A 7,411-nucleotide genomic window follows, 5' to 3' on the forward strand; every position below is an offset into this window, starting at 1 on the left:
GCACTCCACTGGTTTCTAAGGTCACTTGCAGCTCTAGAATTCTTCTGTTGGCCTGTGCCAGCTACCACTAGCCAGTGAGTATAAATGGAGCCTCTGATCTCAGCAGTTGCTCCAGCAGACTTGGAGAGAGATTCCCCCCCACTCCCCCCACCCCAACTTTATTCTCTCTCTTCTTAACTTGTGATCTTTGCTACCCTTTCTTCCTCTCCTACCTTTTTCCTTGGCCTCCCTTTCCCTCCCCATATCAACAAAGAACTTCACAGCCATGTGGCTTTCTTCTTCAGATTCATCATGACACTATCTCTATAAAAAGGAAGGTGCTGTGACCATTTACCTGGTTGCTCTGGCCTTTCCCCTGCTCTGCTCTCTATCATGGGGACTGCATTTGCCAGCTTTGTTGCACTCTGGCTTCCACATAAGCTGAGTCAGTGGGAGGCCCAGGCAAATTTTGGGAGGGTAGGAGGAGGGGAGAAGCCAGGGAGTTTCTCCCCCTCCCTTTCTGTTGTGAGTAGTTTCTCTGGCAGGGGCTGCTTCTCTTCCATGATTCCAGCTGCTGTCAGATAGTCCCTCCCTTCCTGGTCTCAACATCTACTAAGAATCCTCCTCTGTGCTCCTGACTTCCCTCTGATGGTCCCACCTTCTAGGCTCTGCCCTCTTCCTGGGGCTCTCCAGCCCCAAGGAAGGGGAAATCAGGCAAGTTATTAACCTCTGACCATTGTTAATGTTTGGTTACCCACACCATCCTACTTAACTCCTTGGTTTGGGGTCTTTTATTTCTTCCACCACATGTATAATGAGTTCCTGTATTAAATTTCCTCTGTTTGAAACACCTAGAGTGATTTCTTTTTTCTCATTTGGGCTTTGATTGAAGTAGAGAGCTCATGACGACAACAACAAACAGGAACTCCCAGGCTGTGGACACGTGGAGGTGCAGACTCAGAGAGTGGCAGGCTCAGAGAGGTCAAGGAAGCTCCTCTCCTTTCCACATATCTGGCCTGGGCATCTCTTCCATCTGGCGTCTCATTAGTTATGTAATAAGCTGGTAATCTAAAAGCAATTTTAAAAAATATAACCTCCTCTGAATCTCTCCTTCAGCATTACTGGTCAGGGTATAGACTTGGATTACTGTGATATTGAATGGTTTGCCTTGGAAATGAACAGAGATCATTCTGTCCTTTTTGAGATTACATCCAAGTACTGCATTTCAGACTCTTTTGTTGACTATGATGGCTACTCCATTTCTTCTAGGGATTCTTGCCCACAGTGGTAGATATAATGGCCATCTGAGTTAAATTCACCCATTCCAATCCATTTTAATTCACTGATTCCTAACACGTCGATGTTCACTCTTGCCATCTCCTGTTTGACCACTTCCAATTTGCCTTGATTCATGGACCTAACATTCCAGGTTCCTATGCAATATTGCTCTTTACAGCATCAGACTTTACCTCCATCATCAGTCACATCCACAACTGGGTGTTGTTTTTGCTTTGCCTCTGTCTCTTCATTCTTTCTGGAGTTATTTCTCCACTGATCTCCGGTAGCATATTGGGCATGTACTGACCTGGGGAGTTCATCTTTCAGGGTCCTATCTTTTTGCCTTTTCATACTGTTCATAGGGTTATCAAGGAAACAATACTGAAGTGGCTTGCCATTCCCTTCTTCAGCAGACCACATTTTGTCAGAACTCTCCACCATGACCTGTCTGTCTTTGGTGGCCATACACGGCATGGCTCATAGTTTCACTGAGTTAGACAAGGCTGTGGTCCATGTGATCAGGTTGATTAGTTTTTTGTGATTGTCATTTTCATTCTGTCTGCCCTCTGATGGAGAAAGATAAGAGGCTAATGGAAGCTTCCTGATGGCAGAGACTGAGGGGAAAACTGGGTCTTGTTCTGATGGGCAGGGCCATGCTTAGTAAATCTTTAATCCAATTTTCTGTTGATGGGTAGGGCTATGCTCCCTCCCTGTTATTTACAGGGGGTCAAAATATCGTGGAGGTAATGAAGATAATGACAACCTCCTTCAAAAGGTCTGATACACTCATTGCTACACTCAGTGCCCCTAAAACTGCAGCAAGCCACCGCCGACACATGACTCCACTGGTTACCCCTGGACATTCACGGGCAAGTCTGAATCAGTCTCTTGTGGGGTCACTGTTCCTTTGTCCTGGGTCCTGGTGCACACAAGGTTCTGTTTGTGCCCTTTAGGAGTCTATTTCCTCGGTCCTGTGTAAGTTCTGGCAGCTCTATGGTGGGGTTAATGGCGACCTCCTCCAAGAGGGCTTATGTCATACCCAAGTCTGCTGCACCCAGCCATACCCAAGTCTTCTACCCATAACTTCTAGAACTAACACCCCCAAAAGATGTCCTTTTCATTATGGGGGACTGGAATGCAAAAGTAGGAAGTCAAGAAATACCTGAAGTAACAGGCAAATTTGGCCTTGGAGTACAGAATGAGGCAGGGCAAAGGTTAATAGAGTTTTGCCAAGAGAACGCACTGATCATAGCAAACACCCTCTCCCAACAACACAAGAGAAGACTCTACCCATGGACATCACCAGATGGTCAATACCAAAATCAGATTGATTATAATCTTTGCAGCCAAAGATAGAGAAGCTCTATACAGTCAGCAAAAACAAGACTGGGAACTGACTGTGGCTCAGATCATGAACTCCTTATTGCCAAATTCAGACTTAAATTGAAGAAAGCAGGGAAAACCACTACACCATTCAGGTATGACCTAAATCAGATCCCTTATGATTATACAGTGGAAATGACAAATAGATTCAAAGGATTAGATCTGATAGAGTGCCTGAAGAACTATGGATGGAGGTTTGTGACATTGTACAGGAGGCAATGATCAAGACCATCCCCAAGAAAAAGAAATGCAAAAAGGTAAAATGGTTGTCTAAGGAGGCCTTACAAATAGCTGAGAAAAGAAGAGACACTAAAGGCAAAGGAGAAAAGGAAAGATATACCCATCTGAATTCAGAGTTCCAAAGAATAGCAAGGACATGTAAGAAAGCCTTCTCAGTGATCAGTGCAAAGAAATAAAGGAACACAATAGAATGGGAAAGACTAGAGATTTCTTCAAGAAAATTAGAGATACCAAGGGACAATTTCATGCAAAGATGGGCACACTTAAGGACAGAAATGGTACAGATCTAAGAGAAGCAGATCTTCTTAAAAAGAGGTGGCAGGAATACACAGAAGAATTACACAAAAAAAGATCTTCACGACCAGATAATCGTGATGGTATGATTACTCCCCTAGAGCCAGACATTCTGGAATGTGAAGTCAACTGGGCCTTAGGAAGCATCACTACGAACAAAGCTAGTGGAGGTGATGGAATTCCAGTTGAGCTATTTCAAATCCTGAAAGATGATGCTGTGAAAGTGCTACACTCAATATGCCAGCAAATCTGGAAAACTCAGCAGTGGCCACAGGACTGGAAAAGGTCAGTTTTCATTCCAATCCCAAAGAAAGGCAATGCCAAAGAATGCTCGAACTACTGCACAATTGCACTCATCTCACATGCTAGCAAAGTAATGCTTAAATTCTCTAAGCTAAGCTTCAGTAATATGTGAACCATGAACTTCCTGATGTTCAAGCTGGTTTTAGGAAAGGCAGAGGAACCAGAGATCAAATTGTCAACATCTGTCCGATCATCAAAAAAGCAAGAAAGTTCCAGAAAGACATACGCTTCTGCTTTACTAGCCATGCCAAAGACTTTGACTGTGTGGATCACAATAAACTATGGAAAATTCTGAAAGAAATGGGAATACCAGACCACCTGACCTGCCTCCTGAGAAATCTGTATGCAGGTCAAGAAGCAACAGTTAGAACTGGACATGAACAACAGACTGGTTCCAAATAGGGAAAGGAGTATGTCAAAGCTATATATTGTCACCTACTTATTTAATTTATATGAAGAGTACATCATGAGAAACGCTGGACTGGATGAAGCTGGAATCAAGACTGCCAGGAGAAATATCAACAACCTCAGATATGCAGATGATACCACCTTTATGGAAGAAAGCAAAGAAGAACCAAAGAGCCTCTTGATGAAAGTGAAAGAGGAGAGTCAAACAGTTGGCTTAAAACTCAACATTCAGAAAAGTAAGATCATGGCATCTGGTCCCATCACATCATGGGAAATAGATGGGGAAACAGTGGAAATAGTGCCAAACTTTATTTTATTTTTTTTGGCTCCAAAATCACTGCAGATGGTGACTGCAGCCATGAAATTAAAAGACGCTTGCTCCTTGGACCCATCACTTCATGGGAAATAGATGGGGAAACAGTGGAAAGAGTGTCAGATTTTATTTTTTGGGGCTCCAAAATCACTGCAGATGGTGACTTCAGCCATGAAACTAAAAGACGCTTACTCCTTGGAAGGAAAGTTATGACCAACCTAGATAGCATATTGAAAAGCAGAGACATTACTTTGCCCACAAAGGTCCGTCTAGTCAAGGCTATGGTTTTTCCTCTGGTCATGTATGGATGTGAGAGTTGGACTGTGAAGAAGGCTGAGCGCCGAAGAATTGATGCTTTTGGACTGTGGTGTTGGAGAGGACTCTTGAGAGTCCCTTGGACTGCAAGGAGATCCAAGCAGTCCATTCTGAAGGAGATCAGCCCTGGAATTTCTTTGGAAGGAATGATGCTAAAGCTGAAACTCCAGTACTTTGGCCACGTTATGCAAAGGGTTGACTCATTGGAAAAGACTCTGATGCTGGGAAGGATTGGGGGCAGGAGGACAAGGGGAGAACAGAGGATGAGATGGCTGGATGGCATCACTGACTCGATGGACATGAGTTTGAGTGAACTCCGGGAGCTGGTGATGGACAGGGAGGCCTGGCATGCTGCGATTCATGGGGTTGCAAAGAGTCAGACACGACTGAGCAACTGAACTGAACTGAACTGCTCCTTGGAAGAAAAGTTATGACCAACCTAGATAGCATATTAAAAAGCAGAGATATTACTTTGCCAACAAAGGTCTGTCTAGTCAAGGCTATGGTTTTTCCAGTAGTTATGTATGGACGTGAGAGTTGGATTTTAAAGAAAGCTGAGCGCCAAATAATTGATGCTTTTGAGCTGTGGTGTTGGAGAAGACTCTTGAGAATCTGTTGGACTGTGAACAGATCCAACCAGTCCATCCTAAAGGAAATCAGTCCTGAGTATTCATTGGAAGGACTGATGCTGAAGCTGAAACTCCAATACTTTGGCCACCTGATGTGAAGAACTGACTCATTTGAAAAGACCCTGATGCTGGGAAAGGTTGAAGGCAAGAGGAAAAGGGGATGACAGAGGATGACATGATTGGATGGCAACACCGACTCAATGGACATGAGTTTGAGTAAACTCTGGGAGTTGGTGATAGACAGGGAGGTTGGCATGCTGCAGTCCATGGGGTCACAAAGAGTTGGACATGACTGAGTGACTAAACTGAACTGAACTGAACCTCTCAAAGCTCAAGTCTTATGATGTCTTTATAAGCTGATTCCGGATGAGAAGTACTTAGGAATGGCAGAGCCATAAGAAGGAATGAGCCTAGGTGCCTAAATCATCACATAGAAGAAGGCAGCCTAGGCAATAGATCAGCATCTTCAAACTGGCACATACACAACAAAGAAACTATCATTGCATTTGTGCCATTGTATATTTGGGTTATTTTAGCTGCTTATACAACTCTGTTACTTACAGGTAGAGAAGAGATGAACTCAAGCAATACTAAATCTTAAATGAGTGATTTACATAGATGATACTAAAATAAATATCCAAATATTAGTCCTTTTTTGGACTGATGAGTTGACTAAATTTACACAAAGTAACGAAAAAGCAAGAGAGTTCCAGAAAAACATCTATTTCTGCTTTATTGACTATGCCAAGGCCTTTGACTGTATGGATCACAATAAACTGGAAAATTCTGAAAGAGATGGGAATACCAGACCACCTGACCTGCCTCTTGAGAAACCTATATGCAAGTCAGGAAACAAAAGTTAGAACAGGACATGGAACAACACACCGGTTCCAAATAGGAAAAGGAGTACATCAAGGCTATATAAGGTCACCCTGTTTATTTAACTTATATGCAGAGTACATCATGAGAAATGCTGGACTGGAAGAAGCACAAGCTGGAATCAAGATTGCTGGGAAAAATATCAATAACCTCAGATATGCAGATGACACCACCCTTACGGCAGAAAATGAAGAGGAACTGAAAAGCCTCCTGATGAAAGAAAGTGGAGAGTGAAAATGTTGGCTTAAAGCTCAACATTCAGAAAACAAAGATCATGGCATCTGGTCCCATCACTTCATGGGAAATAATGGGGAAACAGTGGAAAGAGTGTCAGACTTTTTTTGGGGGGCTCCAAAATCACTGCAGATGGTGACTGCAGCCATGAAACTAAAAGACACTTACTCCTTGGAAGGAAAGTTATGACCAAACTAGATAGCATATTGAAAAGCAGAGACATTACTTTGCCCACAAAGGTCCGTCTAGTCAAGGCTATGGTTTTTCCTCTGGTCATGTATGGATGTGAGAGTTGGACTGTGAAGAAGGCTGAGCGCCGAAGAATTCATGCTTTTGGACTGTGGTGTTGGAGAGGACTCTTGAGAGTCCCTTGGACTGCAAGGAGATCCAAGCAGTCCATTCTGAAGGAGATCAGCCCTGGAATTTCTTTGGAAGGAATGATGCTAAAGCTGAAACTCCAGTACTTTGGCCATGTTATGCAAAGGGTTGACTCAATGGAAAAGACTCTGATGCTGGGAAGGATTGGGGGCAGGAGGACAAGGGGAGAACAGAGGATGAGATGGCTGGTTGGCATCATTGACTCGACGGACGTGAGTTTGAGTGAACTCCGGGAGTTGGTGATGGACAGGGAGGCCTGGCGTGCTGCAATTCATGGGGTCGCAAAGAGTCGGCCAAGACTCAGTGACTGAATTGAACTAAACTGAACGGAATCTTCCTTGTGTATTTCCGAATGAGCCCTGTAAATATGTTTAGACAATCGTGTTAGTTAGTTAGTTAGATTGATTATATTCTTTGTAGCCAAAGATGGAGAAGCTCTATACAGTCAACAAAAACAAGACCAGGAGCTGACTGTGGCTCAGATCATGAACTCCTTATTACCAAATTCACACTTAAATTGAAAAAAGTAGGGAAAACCACTACACCATTCAGGTATGACCTAAATCAAATCCCTTATGATTATACAGTGGAAGTGAGAAACAGATTTAAGGGCCTAGATCTGATAGATAGAGTGACTGATGAACTATGGACTGAGGTTCGTGACATTGTACAGGAGACAGGGATCAAGACCATCCACATGGAAAAGAAATGCAAAAAAGCAAAGTGGCTGTCTGGGGAGGCCTTACAAATAGCTGTGAAAAGAAGAGAAGCAAAAAGC

The sequence above is a fragment of the Bison bison genome, unplaced genomic scaffold, assembly GCF_000754665.1.
Source record: "Bison bison bison isolate TAMUID 2011002044 unplaced genomic scaffold, Bison_UMD1.0 scf7180017864471, whole genome shotgun sequence".
Taxonomy (NCBI): Eukaryota; Metazoa; Chordata; class Mammalia; order Artiodactyla; family Bovidae; genus Bison; species Bison bison.